We start from the raw sequence: 22032 nt of genomic DNA on the forward strand, positions 1-22032 counted from the left end.
TCTCAGAAATCACATTCTATCTCTAAATATTTTGTTATATATATTTTAAAGATAAGGCCTCTTTGTTCTAACAAAACAATAATATCATTATTACAACTAAAAATGAATATCAATATAATATAAACATTATCCTTAGAATCATCAGATATTCAGATAGTGTTCACCTTTCCCAAATTATATTTTATATTTATTTCTTTGTTTCACTTTACTTTTCCTTCTTTCTTTCCTTTTATTTTTTCATTTTGTTTGAATCAGTATATATATATATATATATATATATATATATATATATATATAGTAACTGGTTTGCATGTCTCTTGTCTCTTAAGGCTCTTTTCATCTCTATAATTTTGTGAATTTTTATATTGTTTTTGAATATATATATATATATATTTGTGGGCGTTTTTTGTCCTGTAGAGCTTCTCACAGTTTAGATTTTCTGATTGCCTCCACACGGTGTCGCTTAATATGTTTCTTATGTTTCTCTGTCCTTTGAATTGTTTAAAATTCATTAGTTAGATCTAGAGACTTGATCAGATTCAGGTTCCTATTTACTTTTGCAATAGTACTTCATAGGTGGTGCTGTGCTATGCTCTTCCATTATGAGGTATATGATGTTTGGTGATTGGAGGTATGTGTGTTGTATTTAATATCAATTATCTAGCATCTCCCAAAGGTGACTGGAGGTATGTGTGTTGTATTTAATATCATTATGCCCTCATGGGCTTAAATGTATTGAATATGTTTAATCTATTGCATTTATTATCTTTATTGGTACTTAAATTGTCCCTTCTTTGGCCAGTACCATTTAGTTTGGCTTCTCACTCCTTTTGATAGGAATCTACTAGTCTCTGATAACTTCATAGCTTTCTGATATCTCAGGTTTGTCTTTATATCATGAGTGTTGAAGTTATAAACATAGGAACCAATAGCTCTAATAAGTCAAACGTTTAGAGTATCTTTATTGAGGGAACAAGAGGAGGCACTTTCATGGCCAAATGAATTCTAGATTTTGCTTTCTAAAACAAAGAGAGTTTAATAAAAACGAAGAAAGAGAGTTACAGTTTAATACTTGGTTTCATATTCAAAGGTGGAGCATGGAATTGTCGTGGTGGACTTTTCTTGGATAATAGAATAGCTTGTACCACTGAGAAATAATAATAGCATAGAATCCCAAACAACCAAAATAATGCTTTTAGATTCAACATCTGTTTGTTTTCAATGACCCTATGTTCAAAGTCCATAATAGTGCCAAAATCATGTAATCAGAGAGACAAGTATACATGTAAATTATGATAAAAATACCGTCTCACATTTGTATAACGTTTCAAACTTTGCGCAGTACTTTAACATACATTATCTCCATTTGATTGCAATCTTTATGACAGATGTTTAAAGGGAAGAATAAATTCAAGGATTATGCTAGTTAGTTGTTACTATCTGGGGAAATCTCAGGGGATTTTGCTTCTGTATGGTTTAAAGAATGAGGAAATATGTGAAATAGTAGATACCCACTGACTTCATTCTGGTAGTATTGGTGTTGTAGTACTGAAAAAAAAATAAAGTTAGGATTATAAAATTGAAATGAGTTAATGGTTATAAAAATAGGAGTATACAGATATATATACAGATACATCATTTTTATAATATTCATATTTATGAGCACAGTTGGATACACCAAAGATTTTTGTGCTGGGATAGATGGTAGCATGGTCACTTGACAAAATGCATTGACCTATTGCTTTTTCTAGGTTGAATATTTTCCCCCTTGTATTTCATCTGTCTCATTTTTAATATTTTCTACTATTTTTTCAAATTCACTAAGAAGTTGGAGTGCTGAATATCTCCAACTATTTTACTGACATGTCTGGAAAATAAAGGGATATTTTTCTGGAAAGTGATTTGCAGATAGTTATACTTCTGGGCTTGAAGAAATCTAAAGAGTGATTTCTAGTTAGCTTCACCTTTTAGTACTAATTACACCTAAGGTAGTGGCAGTAGAGGGAGGGGGCAAATGTGTAAGACAGTCCCACCGCAACACAGTCAGTGCAATGGTGGAGAGATGTGCAATATATCATGGGGGTGGAGGAGGAGGACACCTGACCTTTCCTTCTACCCCAGGTACTTAGCACAGTACTGTGAGCATAAAGCAGGGCTCATTGGTTACCACAAGTAAAATTATGTTGAGATATGTCACTGTTCCATGAGAGGAAATGATTACACTGTTCTCACCAATACATTTTCATCAAAGTGAATTATTTTCTAGGAAAAAAATACTTTTAAATAATCTGCATCAAATACCTTTTTCAAGAAAAGGAACAGAACAATGTAGAGTAGCTAGAACCATTCTCTATGCTGGGATTTAGGGGTCTGAGAGCATCTTTCGCTGTCTTAGTACCCAGGATTGATGCAGCTAATCCCATTAATGGGTTGTGCTTCCCTTCCTCCTTTATCACACTACCAGATACCAGAGGTGTGACGATCAAAAGTTTTTTATAGTATAATTTATTTCTGAAAAGTTGCCAGAAATGATTATTAATTTCAGACCATGAGCCAAGTGCTAGAATCTCCATGGCTTATCATCACTAAGCTGGGCAAGGTAAGGTCAGGTGCCCGTCTTGCTATTCTGTTATTCTCCACTAAAGAGATAATATGGAAAATTATGCTTAAAAAGCTGTCTTTTCAAAAGGAATTGCTGATCAAAGAACCTACCATTAAATAGATGAGATTATTGACCTTAACCACAAGATCTAATGTTGACAGGCTACCTCTAAGCACCTAAGACTTAATGGTCTCTGTCTACAAAGCCTTTTGATACAGCTTTTATCTTCATATGTACATAAACTGTGAGATTTAGAATCTGCTAAGGTGTCCTAAATACCATTAGTTATTTTTATGGCTACCTTTAGCAGTATTTTAAATACCAGATTATCTTATTTGAATGCTGGTAATTTTAGGAAACTCTAAGTTTCCAAAGGCTTACAGTATATCTTCTTTTTGGCTAACAGTTGGCTCTTATTAATTGATTAATGAGGTCAATAAGTTATCTGGTATCCTTTACATTTCCAACAACTGACACTTTGAAATGATGAAGCATTTCAGGTCTAGAGCATCCTCACCGTCCATCGAGAAATATTGAGAGGGAAGTAAGCCTCTACCCCTCAGTGACAGTTTTTAGGAACTTGCCATTTCTCTGATTAGTTTCCATATATTTTTTCAAAGTCTCTGCTCTGCTGTCTTCTTTCCAGTTTTACTTTTAGGTGAATGATTTTCTCTTTTCTCCATGTCTCGGTGTATGCTACCGTGGATTTCACAGAGCTAGTTTCTCCCTCCATGTCCTGTGTGATTAAAAATCATTTGCAAATCAGGCTGTACTTAGATAAAAGGCTCAGCCCATCTGGGATATAATGGAGTGAGATTAACAGTCTCCACTACATCCTCTTCTAACTTCTTGTTAAAATAATAATGACAAATAAAAGAGAAGGCTATTCAATTACATTTGGAAACTATGGATAACAGCCAACAATTTTACTATAGGAAAAAAATTTCTATTGTTTGTTACATGGACAAACTTATAGAAAAATCACAATTAGTTGATTAGGTCAATCTAATTAACAGCTTCAGCCAACAAAATACTGTATACACCTGCCTTGAAAACTAAAATCCAATACCAAAGAGCCTCTCAGTAGAAATTTAGGAGTTGTCTCCTGAGCTTGCTTAGGTCATGTTTTCTCTTAATACCCCATACACAATTTATACCTCACTGGAAATTCTATTTCTGTGCTTAGTTAGAAAATACAATTCCTGGTACAAAATAAGGCATGCATAGGGGTAAATTAGTGGTTGGGAACCACACACCATGATGTAGACTCTCCATAGAAACCTTATGTTGATGAAGGAGCTATCAGAATGACAGAGACCTGAATGAAGGGCTTGTTGGAGGGATATACTACATATGGTCAAGAAGAATCATAATTTCTTAAATTTCTTTAAAATAAAAATGCTTGGTATAGTTAGATAACCATGAGATTTAAAGATAGATGAATGGTGTGGATGTGATGGTAAGAACTTTTGCAGCTAATGTAAGGGACAACCACTTGAATATTTGGAAAAAATCATACCTTTTGAAAGACATTTCCATAAAATAAACGACAAAAAATTAGATATATTCCATTAAGTTATGGGAAGCTCAAATGTACATTTGAAAATCTTCAGGTTGGTAACTGAATTTTTTGATTAAAAAATTTTGTCAATGATATCAAAATTTCTAATCACTGAAGAATAGAGGTAAGCAAAAACTAGACCATAATGCAAGATAGATGATCAAGGAAAAATCGAAGGAGTATAAAAATTTTAAGTATAAAATATGAGCAAGTATAGCTGCTATGACAACATATTTAAATAGTAGCTACTTTATTATAAAAGCAGTGTTGGAATTGTGTTAATATAACACTACTATCTGACACCTTCAAGATGTATAACACAAATACTGTGTAGAAAAAGAACTTAAAGGAAAGGTCAACAATATAAACAGGAAAAGCGGTGTCAATATTATTAATCAGACAAGGTAGAAGTATAAAGTGAGGGAAAGAGAGTCACTATATTTCAATAAAAGTATAATAAAGCAATTTTAATTTCTACTGTGTCACCCTCCAAAATACATGTTAGAAATCCTATTAATTATGTTTTGAGACAATATCTGGAATCTATTTGTGGAAGATTTCCATTCCTATTGTCTGGTGCAGATCAGGACATAACACTTTTGGATAAAATAAATAGAGCTTAGAAAACACATCTCTTCTTATAGAATACAGTGATGACTCTGAGTTTCATGAATTTAGTTTTAATTGGATAAAATCTTCACTTTGGGAACTTATTTGATTTTAATTTAGAAGATGAAAAAAATTTATAAATAAACTGGTGACATTAACATTTTTAAGCATACATAATCAAGTATTTTCTGAGTGCACTCAGAAGGTAAGTTGAGCAGGGAGGCATGAGACACTTAATCCATGCAACTGACAGGAATGCTTTCCTTCAAATATTAAAGGCATTTAACTGAGGATTTTTTGTCCTGCTTATCTTGACTCATCTTTCCATGTTACAGGATATCCTCTGTTTTTGTCTTATTTGGGAAAAACTAAAGATATTGCTAAAGGCTCTTTTCCCATATAGGTATTATAGAGTATTGAGTAGGGTTCCCTGTGCTATACAGTATGTCCTTGTTGATTGTCTATTTTATGTATAGTAGTGTGTATATGTTAATCCCAGCCTCCTAATTTATCCCTCCCCCCACCTGAGAATCTGAAAAAGAATAGATATACGTATAACTAAATCACTTTGCTGTACACCTGAAACTAACACAACATTGTGAATCAACTATACTCCAGCATAAAATAAAAATTTTAAAAAGATATTGCTAAAGGTGACTGGGAAAGATTTATAATTTTATTGGGAGATAAATGATTTATATCTTTTGACATTTCACTTTAGAAGATGATGATATTAGTACCCCTACCCTTTCTTTTACTTCTCCAGTTTCACTAATTTTGGGCATATGTACTTTCATTTTAATATTCCTAAGATTGAATTTTATGTTATAGACCACAGTGAAGTTCTTTTTTGAGTGTGTGGTTCGTCTATGGATTTATTCTAGAGTTTCTAAAAAATATATTGAACAGTAATTACATTATAGTGCCTGTGAAAATACTATTCACTGCATAGCCAAGAACTGAACTCATCCTACATTTATACATTTTTTGGTATTTCCTGTTCCTCTTATAATTGATAATGTCTTTTCACTCATAGTCAATTTTTCTTTTGTTTGCCTTTATCACATTCTCATTGTCCTTTCCCTATTCTGCAACAAATCCCACCTTCTATTGAGTCCCCTTTGCCCAGAGACCTCCTTCCAAGAGCCCTCAGCAATCCTGCCCCTAATGTGGATGCTGTTCTTTAAAACTTCTAAACACCTGTCACTTTGACATTCCTTCTATGCTTCCCTAGGTAGATTTCTTCCTTTATTTCATGTTTCTTAATTCTTAGATTACTCATTGGTTTCATTAACACTTTCTTAACTAACTTCATAAGAAAAGGTGGGTGAGAGATAAATTTTCTAAGTTCTTATATATCTGAAACTACTTTTATTCTACAATGGCACTTGATTAATAATTAGGTAGAGTATGGAGTTCATGGTGAAAATTGTTTACCTAAAAAACTTGGGAGGGCATTGCTGCATTGTCTTCTTGGATCTAGTGTGACTGATGGAAAGTGTGGTATCAGTTTGGTTATTGTTTCTTTTGGGATGACAGTTTTCTCCCTGTGAACATTTTTAGGGTCTTTCTTTATCTTTGATGTTATGAAATACCACAAAAATATTCCTAGAGATAGGTCTTCCCTTATTCATTTGGAGCAGCCTTTTCAATCTGGAGACTCTAAGAAAATGTCAGTTATTTGTCCTTTAATAATTTTCCTGGCATCTTCTCTTTTCTCTATTAGGCAGATGTTCTAGATTGATGCTCTTTTATTTTTCCTCTTTTCTTTCCCATTTCTTTGTGTTTTTTGTTTTATATTATGGATGATTTTCTCAACATTATCTCCTAAAATTTCTATTTATTTTTCTTTACCAGTCATGTTTTAAAATTTCAAGAGTTTTCCCTTGTTCTCTGATCTTTTTTCATAAATTCCTGATTTTAAAGATAAACCAACTGAAAGCACTAGTTAGAGACATTTTATAACTCTCCCCACCACCCCAATTCATCATTATTCTCTGGGACTTTTTTTCCTGTTTACCTTGGTCTTTTTCGGTTTTCAAGATTTCCTCAAAAGATGTTTGTTTGTATTTAAACATGAGGAAATGGAAGGCCATTTGAGATCTCAGGGTACTTGTGCTAGGTTTCTGAAATGATTGGCCATTATTGGGGTGACAGAGATAATACATGTTAGGACTCCTAAATGTTGGATGCAGAGGGTTTAATCTGAATCTCCAACTTGACATTAACATCATAATTCACTCCCACCATCTGTCCGTTTTATCTTGTGTTCCTCAGTTCCAAGTTTCCCTGAGGTACTTCCAAGCAAATAACTTTCTCTTCAGCCATGTACGCCCCTGTACACATTCTAGGTTGTATTTGCTCTGCCCTGTTGCATCACTTATTGCATTGTTTTATTACTTATTGAAATCTCTCATTCTTAGATAACCCATCTTCTATTTATTACTTGTTGTATGACTATAACTTTTCTATTCTTTTACAATAAATGTGATGTTACTCTTAGGATGGAGAGAAATTGATATGTGATCAGTCTGCCATCTTTAAAAAGCTCAATTTGCTTCTTACTTAACTTTGTAAGTGCTCATAGACACAAAAAATACCAAAAGGGATGCTTTATTGAATTGACAGAGAAGAAAATGCACATACTTAAAATGTACACTTTGATAAATTTTGACATATGCATATGCTTGTGAAACAAACACAATAAAAATAATGAACATAGCCATCACCCCCACAAAGTTTCCTCATGCCCATGTAGTCCTTTTCTCTCACCTTTCCCCCTCCTTAACCTCCACCAACAACTTCTGTCTGGTTCTCTGTCATATAGATTTGTTTGCATTTCCTATAATTTTATGTAAGTGGAATCATATTCAACCTTTTTGTCTGGTTTCTTTCACTCAGCATAATTACTTTGAGATTCATCCATGTTGCTTAATATATCAAAAGTTCATCATTTTTATTACTGAGTAATATTGCATTGTATGGTTATACTACAACTTGTTTACTCATTCACCTGTTGATGGACATTTGGGTTGTTTGAAGTTTTTGACTATTAATAATAAAGTTTCTATGAACATTTGTATATAAGTCTTTGTATAGACATGCTTTTATTTCTTTTGAGTAGGTTCCTAATGGTGGAATGGCTGGATCACATCGTGGGTGCGAGATGGTCTCAGCTTGGTGTGTCCCTCTGCAGTCATGTTTAGAGGGCCTAGGCTTCTGAAGCTTTGGAAATAGGAGCTGATCCAATTGAATTTTTTTATACTAGCAAAAAGATTTATGAAAGATGATTTTTAAGACCTACCATTTAAATTACTATTTTTTAATAGCAACAAACATTGAAGTACTGCTATGGACTGAATTGTTTCCCACCAAAATTCATATGTAAAAGTCTAAACTCCCATTGTGAGTATATTTGGAGATAGGGCCTTTATGGAGGTAACTAAGGTTAAATGAGATCATAAGGGTGGAGCCCTGATCCAACAGTATTGATGGCCTTATAAAAAACACCAAGGAGCTCTCTCTCTCTCTCTTCACCATGTAAGGACACAGTGAGAATGCAGCTATCTGCAAGCTAGGAAGAGAGCACTGAAATCAAATCAGCTGGCACCTTGATCTTGGCTTTCCCATCCTTCAGAACTCTGAGAAAATAAATTTGTTGTTTAAGTCACCCAGTCTATGGTATTTTGTTATGGCAGATAGAGCAAACTAATACAAGTAACTAGAAATAAGTCTCATAAGATTAGAGATGAGAGTTGCATTGTCTTTGTTTAGAAAATTATACAACTTCATTGAAAGACATTGAACAGATTTAAATAAATTATTTGAAAGACAGTATTATAAGAAAATCATCTTTGAATAAATCTATGAATTCAGTTTAATTCTAATCAAAATCAAGACAGAGTCACAAACTTGTAATCAAAAGCAAAGTTTTAATAATGATGAAGACACAATTAAAAAAGACCAAGGTGAGGGACCTGCTTTACCAGGTTCCAAGGCTCATTATTAGGCTTTGATAATTAAGAGTATTCTACTGCTGGAGAGCTGGAAATAGATCAAAGGAAAAGGTTCAGGTTCAGATCTGTCCACGTTGATGAAAACTTTATATCTGACCAAGGTGGTATTGTAGATTAGTGGAGAAAGGATGAACATAAAATAAATGGTGCTAGGAAAATGAATTATGCATATAATATAAAAAATGGATATCTACCTTACACCACACACAAAAGAAAATCCATTAGGTTTTAGGTCATTTGAGATACCTAAATAGAAAGGACAAAAATTAAACTTTCTGAAGAAAATATGGGTGTTTGTTTTTTGACCTCAGGCCTGAGAAGAAGGTCCTAAATCAGAGCTCCAACATACAAACCACAAAAGAAATATTGTTAAATTTAGTATCACTCAACTTTAAAGTTCTGTTCCGCAAAAGATACAGTAGAAAAGTGATATGGAAGTCACAAATTAGGAGATATTTGCAGTGAATGTAATCAACAAAAGGTGTATATCACACAGAACTACAAATCAAGAAGGAAACTTGGTAGAAAAGTGGGCAGAATATATAAACAATCATTTCACAGAAAAGAAAGTACAACTGATTGATGAGTTATGAAGAGATGCTCATATTCGGATAAGTAAAAGTGAAGATCATGCTCACATTCAGGTAAGCCAAACTGAAGACCATAATGAGATTTGATTTTATGCCTTACTGTACTGGTGATAAGTAAACACTTACATGCACACAGAACAACCATCACAGCTACTAATTATATTAAATATTTAGAGAAGACGTAATGAAACAGGAATTCTTATACCCTGTTGGCAAGAGTGTAAATTAGGACAACCACTTTGGAAAATATAAATTGACATTGCCTAGTAAATTTGGGCACACCTTTTATCTAACAATCACACTCCTAGATACAGAAACCCCTACAGATGTTCATGAGGAAACTAAACAAGAATGTGTATAGTAGAATTGTTTGCACTAACAAAACATGATAAGCAAACCAAATACTTATCAGTAAGAGAGTGGACAAATAAAAGTGTGGTGCATTAATATAATTTGATATTATAGTGCTAGGAAACATTGAAATAACACTATGTGAGCATATCTCATAAATCTAATGTTTAAACAAAAAGAAAAATGTTAGAGAAGACTTTTTAAGGTATAATCTTATTTTTTACATTATGTATATAAAGATTAAAACATGTAAACCTAAAAAATGAATTGAGGAAACATTCAAATGTAATAAAATTATAAAGAAAGGAAATGTCTAACATAAAATTCAGGATAATACATCACTGAGTGTGGGAGGGAAATGACTGGTGGGGAACACATGAAGAAATTCAGTTAAATAGGTGAAATTCTATTTATTAAGCTGGGTAATGGATAAATATCTATATTTTCATTATAGTTATATGTGTAGAATATAATCTTTGAGGTATTTTCTGCATACTTTATAAATGTGATATATACTTTTAAAATATATGAAATATCACAAAATAAATTATAAATTATACTTCTTTTTCTTATTTACCAAATTTCTGTGGTATATTTTGACTCCCCCTTTTGAAAGATAAAGAATTTTATGTAATTGTAATGACATTCCCTGCCATTACTTCTCCCTCTCTGACCCGTTTTTTATTAGATTATTATCTTTATATTGTCAAGGATTATGGCAATGACATTTTCTGTATAATTATAATGAGGTCTACTGAGCTTTCTCTAAAGATTGTGTCTGAATATTTAACTGCAATAAAACTACATTTACATTTTTATGATTATAAGAATATTATCTAAAACAGAACAATGTAATGTGGTTGTAAATTTGTTACCTACTGCCTGCAGGTGAATTTTGAAGTGTCGTATTATCATGGATTATCTTTAAATTCCTTTTGAATTCATTTAGAATCATCAATGATTCTCAAACTTAATGAATAATAGAGTTACCTTGGGAAATTTGAAAAATACTAATACTTAAGTCTCACTTGTAGATATCTGATTTTTCTTTTTTTTTGCAAGGGTTGAAGGTGGGTAGTTTGAGCACAGGGATTTAAAATCTTCCAGCTGATTCAAATTTGGCCTATATTATGATTTATATGCTACTATTTCTTGTATCCCATCTTTTCTCTTTTTAAAATATTTATATCTTCAAAATTCTACTGAACTTTCTTCAAGTACATTTTTAAAATAATTTTTTAGTAAGTTTCTGAGTCCTTGCCTATTTGAAAATGTCTTATTTAGTCTAATATCTGATTGACAGCTGAGTATAGATTTCTAAGACCAAAACATATTCAAAAAATTACATTTCAACAGTTAGTAATGCTGATGAGAAGTCTGATGTCAGTCTGCTTTTTAAATTTATGTAGATTAGATTACTTTTGTAGATTTAAAAAAGCTTTTAATACTTTTTTCAGAGCTCTTGTTATTTTTATTAATTATGATTTAACATAATTGGCAAGCTACAAAATCTAGCTCAGCATGTCTAAAATTAGGTAACCCTCTCCCACGGATTTTATCTTTTTATTATTATTATTTTTTAATATTTGTTTATTTTTTATTGGGTTATAGTTGTTTAACGATTAATGGTTTGTTTTTCTTCTTGGAGTTCTGAAGTTTCTATGGTATGTGTCTTTCTGTGGGTCTCTTTCTTAGCACTGGGCAGCCTCTTTCAGTATAAATATTATCTTTTTTCTTTCAGTTTTATTGAGATATAATTGACATATAGCACTGTTCAAGTTCAAAGTGTACTGCATAATGATTTGACTTACATATATCATGAAATTATTACCACAATACATTCAGTGAACATCCATCTCAGATACAAAATTAAAAAAATTTTTTTTTTCCTGTGATGAGAGCTCATAAGATATATTCTCTTAACAATTTTCATACATAACATACAGCAGTGTTAATTATATTAATCATGTTTTATATTACATCTCTAGTACTTATTTATCTTACAACTTAAAGTTTGTACCTTTTGACCATCTTCATTCAATTATCTTTTATTAGCTCTGGGAAATACCCTCTTATTTTTCTCTTCTGTTCTCTGTTTCTGAAACTCATTTATAGCATGTCCAATAGAAATATAATGCAAGCCATGTGTGTCATTTCAAGTTTTCTAGTAGGTATATTAAGAAAAAAAAAACTAAAAGGAAACAAGTAGAAAGAGTTTAAATGATATTAAAATTAAGACATTTTGCTTAAAAAAATTTTTTTTAGTGTTAAGCCTTTGAAATCTTCTGTGTATTTTATGCTTATGACATATTTCAATTCAGACTAGCCACATTTAAAGCATTCAACAGCATCTTTGGCTAGTGTATTGGGCAGTTGTCATTCTATTAAGCAGATGTTGACAACTTGGAGTTCTTCTCCTTGTCTCTTACTTTTTTGGGATATGTTCCATTTCTTTTAGCTCTATAATCTGGAAGATTACAAATTTAAACTTTCAAATTACCGTCTTGGACTTTAGTACTATCCATTTTATTGTTTAGTTTATTCACTGATCTTTCTTCCTTCTTCCCTTCCCTTCCACTTCCCTCTCTTCACCTCCCCTTTCTTTCTCTCCCTTTCCCTACCCTTCCCTTCCCTTCTCTGACTTCCCCTCTTCTGCTCTGCCCTCCCCTCCCCTAGTTTCCCTTCCCTTCTCTCCCCTACCCCTTTCTATATCATACATTCATTTGCCAAGAACTATGTCATAGCATCCTATTTGTTTCTGGATGCAATATTGCCTTAAATTTACCTGAGGATAATAAATTATATTTTTTAAAAAGAATTTTTACAATTTCCATATATGTTCTAAATTATCGATTTCATTTGGGATCAGTTTTGCTTAGATTCTTGCTTATTTTTCATATAGGTAGTTCCTCTTAAATATCCAATGAACCTCTGCTTTAAATTCTTATTTATGAATGAAGGATCTGATTGATCAGTACAGGTGATGAGTATGTTGCCTGGGAGGGATGACCATGTGCTCCCTATAAATAACATGATGACAGGCAGACTTCCCTAATGCTGCACAGGAGATTAAAAAGGCATAGTTTTCAAGCAATGAAAATTTTAACCTAGAGTCTGTGTGTGTGAGAGAGTGTGTGTAAGCTCTTGAACTGTTAAATTCCCCGGGGATGGGGAATATGTCATTTTTATTCTTTTTTTAAATTTATTTTTATTGGAGTATAGTTGCTTTACAATGTTGTCTTAGTTTCTGCTGTACAGCAAAGTGAATCAGCTATATGTATACATATATCCCCTCTCTTTTTGGTACACTACTCATATTTTCACATGGTGCCTGAATCGTAGTAGGAATTCGTTTGAATTAATAAATGATTCTTTTTATTCTTCTTTGTTGCTTTTAGTTTTCTATTTTTTGTTACCTGATCTTTGTTTATTATGTTATTTTTTATTTGGAAATATTGCTAGATTTGGAAATCTAGCAATACCGGTGTAACTTAAGAAAGTGATGGGTTTGAAGCTATATGTCAAATAGAAATGTGCTTATGTAAACATGTATATATATGTACACATGCTTAATGTCAAATATAAAAGTGAATGTATTGACTTCACAGCACATAATAAAGTTCGTTCATTTATATTACCTCCTCTCCTCTTTTTCCACTTCCTCTAAGGATGTCTGTGACCTTAGTCCTAGTCCATTAGCAACAGTAAATAGGTAAATTTCTTTCAGAATTTATAAAATATCCATCTGTTTGTCCTCATTAGGTATATTGTTATTGACCTTTTTATACATTTGTACAGATTTAATGCTCTATGTTAGGCTTTTCTTTCCATAATTTAACCACTTAACCAATTAGAATTTGTTTATTCTACCTTAGCTTTTGGTTCCCAGGATTTTCCATCTTCAAGTGGGCATGAAATGAAGGAAGCATTACTGCTATATTTCCTGATTTTTTTTTTTTTTTTTTGGTTTGCTTAGGAAAATGTCTTCCAGTTTGTGAAAATGTCTTTCAAACTTAGATGCAAGTAGAATTTTTGAGTTACATCTCTTTGTTCCCAACACAATGTAGATCAATATCCTGGCATCTGACATTGCTTAGGAGAAGAGTCAGAGGTCAGCTTTACTTATTCAGTTTTCTTTCTGAATGACGTGTGGGCTTTGCCTGGATAATTAGGAAATTTCTTTATTATTTTTGGATTTCTGTAAATTCACTGGGATATCCTTTGGTGCACATTGCTTTCAATCATCTTTCCTTTGAATCTGACTCTTCAGGTCTTCCTTATTTCAGGAAATTTTTATTATACTATATATTTGAAAAAAGTTTTTTTTACTCCATGTGTTCTAGTTTGCTTTCCCAAGAGCAATTACTCAAAAATTGAATCCATTGCCTTTTCTTCTTACTGTTGTTTTCTGTCTAATCATTGTGATCTCTTTATCTTTTTACTCTGAATTTTATGTGATTATTTTTTCCCCAAGATTTACTTTCCTACCGCTGAACAAACTTACTCTACTGTAATTCAATTCCTTTCTGCTTCTAATGGGATATCAAATAGTTTAAAGGTTTTAATTTCCTCTTCAGTTTCTTTGGTAAGCTTGTCAGCTACCTTTCCATTATATTCTATTTTTGAAACTTTGTTGATATCCTGCATTATTTTTGGTCTCTTTCATCACTTAATTCATGGACTCCATGTTATCTCTAAATTCCTTAAGCATACAGAAAAATTTTGCCTCACATTTCCTTCTGTTTCCTTTGGATGCATTTTCCAAAGAATTTTTCATCTGTATTGCACTTGTGATTTCCATTATTTTATTCTTTGTCTTTTTTTGCTTTTTGTTCCATATAAATGAATGCAATTCATTCCCAGCCTTCTATTTGTCCCCACCCACCCCACCCCCCCGCCCCATTGCAAAAGATACATTTCCTGACTTTCCTTTTTGTTAATGTTACCATGGTTGAATTGTCCCCTCAATCCTTGGCCAGGAGAACTATATGCTGATACTTAGTATCTTTGATTTTGTCATTTAACCATTGATGGCAGTGGGAAGGAATGGGCTTGGATAGTGTATCATCAGCAGCCATAGTTTAACTCTTATCTCTGAGTATATTTTCTCTGTCCAGAGTATGAATTACCCTGGTTGGGGGAATTGAGGAATTAATTAGTATTTTGACACAACAAAAATGATTGATGAATTATTACATGTAAATATTTCTATTAAGATTTGCCAAGTTCAGATCAAGTACATCCTCTTACATGAAACTTTTCCCACTACCCTCCTTCCCAGTGGTCTCTCTCACTTTGATATTCTTATGAAGCTTCCTGTTAGCAAGTGATGCCATGTTAAATATGTACTGGCATGTAGTGCTCGTTGTGGTTTCTCCTGGAGCAGTCGTGACTCTCTAACTTTATGTAAGTTCTCTGATGACAAGAATGGTGCCTTTTACTTTTGTTTCATCCATGACTCCCAACACATTTTAGGGTACATGGTAAGTACAAAAGTAACACTTCTTGATTGGTTACTGACTAAACTATTATCTTTTGGAAAGATAAGGTTGGATTACCTTTTTGATTCAAGTAATTATGTTGGAAGCCTGTTTAAAGCATCTACAAATATCCCAGATAGTTACTGGGTACCATCAAACACATTGCATAATTTTTATCCCTTGATAATATTAACACTATATTACAGATGAAAACACTATGGCCTACTGATAGATTAACTCCCCAAGTTCTCACAGATAATAAAAGAATTAATAATTAAATGCCACTTTCTAACATGACAGCTTATGTTTTCTTCCTCAAGGTTTTCAGTGGCATTCCTTGTAGAATTCAATTATTCCTTATAGAAATAAGATATTCTCTCCATGATTTGAAAGATACTTCCTCAGAGTTTAGACAGTACCCATATTTTAGAATATGGTATTTTGAAATTTTTGTTTTGCTATAATTAAGCTGAAAAAAGTTTCATAATCTTCTTCCCACTCAACCCTGACATTCCTAACGTATGGAACTCATCATCATTATCCAAAGTGACTGCTAGAGCTACAGCCATCACTTATGCGTTACAAGTGGCACAGTGAAGGAAGAGGAAAAGGGACATTTCATTGAAATCATTTGGCTACTCCTAGTTGTTGTTTAAATGCTAATTTCTTCAGTGGCCCATGGTGACTTCAAATAATGAGGAAATAGATGGCAATTAGGATTTGGCAGAAATTCTTGTAAAACTCATTGCAGCCTCGGAGGACTGGAGATGAATTACATGACCAGAAGCTAAAAGGAACTATAGCAAGCACCATCCCATGGATTCAGAGGACATGAAAAGAAAGGAAAAATGATTGACAGTGTTTTATGCCAGAAATGCATCTTTGAAGAGATTATGATCCAAGGACCTTGGGTAACAGGGTTTCCCTTTCCAGAAATACATTCCCTTTACTAAATGGGGGACACCTGAACTTCATGTTCATCTTGTAATTTATTTATTTATTAATTCAACAACAATTTCTATAGCTTTACTGAAATATAATTCACCTACCATGATATTCATCTATTTAAAGTATAGAAGTCAGTGGGTTTCAGTATATTTACAGAGTTATGACATTATCACCACAATCTAATTTTTTAATATTCCCATTAGTATAAAAAGAAACCCTGTTCCTATTAATAGTCGCTCCCATTTCTCACTCCTCTTTCTTCTTTCTCCCCTGCTGCAATCACAGGCAGCCACTAATCTTTGTGTCTCTATAGATTTGTCTATTATAGATATTTGATAAAAATGAAATTATGTGAAATGTGGTCATTTGTGACTGGATTCTTTCATTTAAAACATAATGATTTCATCTCTATTGTAGCAAGTATCAGTAATTGAATCAATAACTAGTTTTGAGTGTGAATTGTATAGCGGGTTCAGTAAGACATGAGGGATATAACTACAACAGGGGAGACATAGTGCCAGTCCTTCTAGAGCTTTTAGCTTAATGGGTGAAGGTTTGAAAAAATCATCACACAAATAGCTATATAATTAAAATTGTGATAAAGCTAGTGTGGATATCACAAAGATGTTAAAGTAACCTGAAATGTCAAGAAAGGAGTTTGGTGAAAGTCATATTTAAATTGAGGACTCAGCTATGAGGAAGAATTGGCCAAGGAAAGAGGCATCAACATGTGATTATTGAGCTCCTGCTATATACCAGGCTAAATAAAAGGTCAGGAACCAGAGAGATAAAGGCATGGTTATTGTCTTGAAGCAGCTTATGACATAGTGAGGCATCACAATAGATAGATACACAATGCCAATATCGTGATAAGTCCTGTAAGAGTGGTAAACTAACTGACAATTAGGAACTTAGGGGAGAGGCATCTGGCATGGTCAGGGGACTGAGGCTTAAATAAACCTTGCTGTGAAAGTTGATGTACCAGCTGAGTTCTAACAGAGAAAAAGAGACAGCCACCTGAAGAATGACCAGAAGGCTGTTTCAAGCAAAAATAGCAAAATCGGCAGAGGCTTGAGATGACAAGAGAGCAGGCTGCTTTCAGGAAGTGCATTCTATAACAGAGCTTCTTGAAAGTGTCCTGATTAATTCAGGAATCTCTAATGGGCTCTAATCTTTTATCTGTTTTCTAACACCGTATAGCTTTGGATTGTCTCCAGTCATGAGAGTGTAGCTCCGTGTTCTGCGTGTGGTCCTTTTATACTAAGCATTTTAATGAAAACCACAGTATTCTAAGAATGTAACTACCTCATCACGTGAGATTGTTCTGCACTGTTGTGTGTTAAAATGAATCACTGTGTGTAGCACTTAGTCCATATCCGGGAGATTACTGTGTAGATCCATATTTAGTTAGGCTTATTGAGTTTGGCTCATATTATTAACATTATTATGGAACTAATAATGGATGTATGTTTCATTTTCCATTAGCAGAGCATTCTAGTTATAATACACAAGCAATAGCTCGAGGTATTTTCAATAAAATATCCCATTTATAGTCACTAGTGGAAAAATAAAACACTCACTCCTCTGGCATAAAAATTTAAGTTTACTAAAGTGAATTTAACTTGGTGACTAAAGGGCTATTTCATTGAGTCATGCCAGCTAGGTCTTTGAAGAAAAGGTTGGAGGAGAAGGGAACTCAAGGTTGGGACCAGGGAGTATTGATGAAAAACTCGGCTTCCAATCAGTGTTAGTATCACAAAAAGGATCTAACACAGCTGAATAAGAAAACTCATGAGTCTCAGATTCATATCAGGAGTTTGTCTAGCTTGCACTTGGATCCTAACTCTACTTCTATGCTCTATTTCTAGAGTATAAGGGACTAATGGAGCAGGTTTGGAAGACAACTATGAATGGTCAGTAGGGTGAATCTTCCTCATGGAAAACCTGTTTTTGCCTTTATGGTTCACAATATGTTGGCAGGAGATGGGGAGCTACAGCTGCTACTGTTTATTTGGGTGAGTTAAGATCTCTGAAAAAAGCTTTTCCCTCCAACATACCTGCTGTATGATTAGGACATCCTCGTAGTTCACCTGAAATTTGGGGGAAATATATAGATCTCTGGCTGTAATGGAGGGAGTAGTCTTCCAGGCCACTAGGGGAAACTTTGTCTCTGCTCTTATTCTAGCTGTCAACTTATACTCCTCAAATAGTTTTCTACCATTTTTTTGTTGTTGGTGGTGGTCTATTTGTTTTTTTACTGTGTGCCTCAGAGAGCCTCAGAATAATGAATAGTGATTAGCATCAGGGATTACTAAAATATATCTTCATGGCTATAAATGCATGATCTACAGGATTTATTTATCCAATAAATATTTGTTGAGCATCTCCTGTGGAGCAGGCTCTGTTTTCAGTGCAGGCAATTGGTGATGAACAAGAAACACAAGATTCCTACCTTCATGGAACTTATATCCGAGCATTTCATCACAATCTAGATAGGTCACAAAATCAAGAGGAGGGATCTTGTCAAGGTGAGGCTCCTTTATATCCTTGGATTCCTTGCTGTTTTATATTTAGTGTTCAGATCATGCAGAGATTAGAGCAGTTGCATTTAGGTGGCAAGAGCTGAAGAAAATGTCTGTTATTAGAAGCCATGAAAGGAACTTGACAAGGAGACATAACTAAAGAGTAAAGCTATTCCTTGCAGGAAAGCTAATCTAACTTCAATTTATTTTACATTTATGGCTTTTCTTAATTTTGTTATTCTTTAGCTTTTTTTTTGAAGTCCCATTTTAAACTTTATTTTCTTCTAGAGTTTTTATTAACTTGTTGACCTTTCATCATTAAGTAGCTCAGTTGTTCTCCATTCCTTGTCTCTAGGGATAGATAAAACAACTCAAAATAAAAAAGGATTTTCTCTCTAAGCTGTATTTCAAAAGCTTATGTCCTGAGGAAAAATAAAATCACAAACAACACAGGTAAGAGAATTGGGAGAGTGGAATGGAAGCTATTGGAGCCGAATCATCAATTTCTCCAGACTGGTAGTTCTGCTGGATAAACCCTGGGATGAGGAAAGAACTCCCTGATGGGTCTGTGGGATCTGAGAATGAGACTTGAGCCAATTTGCTGGAGTGTAGAACTGGAGTGGAGATGTCAAGACCCTAGAGAAGGAATGCATCTGGGCAGAGGTAGTCTTAGATAATCTCACAATTTCCTAAACCCTAGCATGTTGTCAAAGCAGCAGAATAGAATGGTTGCTTTACACTTAATATGGCGGAGGCATAGCAGACAGAGCTGCCAGATCCGAAGGTGTCATGTGCATAGAATCAAGTGTCATCTCTGTAGCAGCCTGTGTGGTCAGCTCTCCAAGGACCAGGAGTGATGACAAGTGCCTTAGTGGATTCATGTTTGGTCAAATTGTTCTATCAGGTGCTGCTCCCCCAACTCCCTAATACACACACATATGCTGGTATATCTGATATCTACATGCTCCCTGTGGCAGAGACACGACTCTAGATGGATCAAGGTCCTTAAACAAAAGGAAGGAAGCGAGGGAGGGAGGCAGGAAAAAATGAAGGGAGGGAGCAGGGAAGGAAGGAATATAGTTTGTGGCCTGAGATTCCTTCTTGCTGTATTTGCTTTAATGTTTCAGCCCTATCTCCCTGAAGCTGGAGCCCATTATGGGGAGGGTCTTGGGGACCAGCTCGAACCAGAGTGTTCTAGGTTCTTCTCCCCAGGGCAGTAGTGGAAAGAGATATTCAGGAGAGAGTGATCTGTGGGGAAAGTATGATGATCCTGGTTTAGGGCACTTTTCCTAAGTTTGGTGAATCTGGCTTTTAATCAAAAAGGTAGTGATTTCTTTTATATAAGGTGTCACTTTCTCATAACTGTAATTCTATAGTTTTTGGATATTTGTTGCTGCACCCTGCTCTGCTTTATTTTCTCTAGAGTCATCCTTAGTCTCTTCCTCCTTTTAAAAGAGAGTAATAACATATGTAAGCATGAAAAAAAAATCACAAAGTGAATTTAAACTGCTTTCTATCTATATTCCATTTTTGTATATTTTACCACTTAATATTAACATATCCTTATATATTATAAAACATGTAATTTGGGCTTCAAGGGGCAGAGCTCTAGTAATCTTCAAATTGTTACTTCTTTTCTCTAACTTCCCAAGTCAGCATCTAAAATTAGATTTCCTTTATTTATAAATAAATACGACTTTTTTTTAACATCTTTATTGGAGTATAATTGCTTTACAATGGTGTGTCAGTTTCTGCTTTATAACAAAGTGAATCAGTTATACATATGTCCCCATATCTCTTCCCGCTTGCATCTCCCTCCCTCCCACCCTCCCTATCCCACCCCTCTAGGTGGTCACAAAGCACCGAGCTGATCTCCCTGTGCTATGCTTCTGCTTTCCACTAGCTATCTGTTTTACGTTTGGTAGTGTATATATGTCCATGCCACTCTCTCACTTTGTCCCAGCTTACCCTCCCCGCTCCCCATATCCTCAAGTCCATTCTCTAGTAGGTCTTCACCTTTATTCCCGTCTTGCCCCTAGGTTCTTCTGACGATTTTCTTTCTTTTCTTTTCTTTTCTTTTTTTTTAGATTCCATATATATGTGTTAGCATACTGTATTTGTTTTTCTCTTTCTGACTTACTTCACTCTGTATGACAGTCTCCAGGTCCATCCACCTCACTACAAATAACTCAGTTTTGTTCCTTTTTATGGCTGAGTAATATTCCATTATATATATGTGCCACATCTTCTTTATCCATTCATCTGTTGATGGACACTTAGGTTGCTTCCATGTCGTGGCTATTATAAATAGAGCTGCAGTGAACATTGTGGTACATGACTCTTTTTGAATTATGGTTTTCTCAGGGTATATGCCCAGTAGTGGGATTGCTGGGTCATATGGTAGTTCTATTTTTAGTTTTTTAAGGCACCTCCATACTGTTCTCCATAGTGGCTGTATCAGTTTACATGCCCACCAACAGTGCAAGAGGGTTCCCTTTTCTCCACACCCTCTCCAGCATTTATTGTTTGTAGATTTTTTGATGATGGCCATTCTGACTGGTGTGAGGTGATACCTCATTGTAGTTTTGATTTGCATTTCTCTAATGATTAGTGATGCTGAGCATCCTTTCATGTGTTTGTTGGCAATCTGTCTTCTTTGGAGAAATGTCTATTTAGGTCTTCTGCCCATTTTTGGATTGGGTTGTTTGTTTTTTTGATATTGAGCTGCATGAGCTGCTTGTGTGTTTTGGAGATTAATCCTTTGTCAGTTGCTTCATTTGCAAATATTTTCTCCCATTCTGAGGGTTGTCTTTTCGTCTTGTTTATTGTTTCCTTTGCTGTGCAAAAGCTTTTAAGTTTTCATTAGGTCCCATTTTTTAATTTTTTTTTTATTTCCATTTCTCTAGGAGGTGGGTCAAAAAAGACCTTGCTGTGATTTATGTCATAGAGTGTTTGGCCTATGTTTTCCTCTAAGAGTTTGATGGTGTCTGGCCTTACATTTAGGTCTTTAATCCATTTTGAGTTTATTTTTGTGTGTGGTGTTAGGGAGTGTTCTAATTCCGTTCTTTTACATGTAGCTGTCCAGTTTTCCCTGCACCACTTATTGAAGAGTCTGTCTTTTCTCCACTGTATATTCTTGCCTCCTTTATCAAAGATAAGGTAACCAATAAGACATTTTTTAAGCCAAGAATTTGAGGTGGGCAAGTGGGTGGTAGGAAGCAGTAAAATAGAGAAATCAGTTCTTTTAGCATGAATTGATACTATTAAGAATTATCTCTTAGGTGCCTTCCTGGAAAGATATGTCTCATAATAATGGGATAAAACTCCTCCACCCTTATCTTACTTTAATAATA

Source organism: Eschrichtius robustus, chromosome 8 (assembly GCF_028021215.1).
Source record: "Eschrichtius robustus isolate mEscRob2 chromosome 8, mEscRob2.pri, whole genome shotgun sequence".
In the NCBI taxonomy this organism is placed as follows: Eukaryota; Metazoa; Chordata; class Mammalia; order Artiodactyla; family Eschrichtiidae; genus Eschrichtius; species Eschrichtius robustus.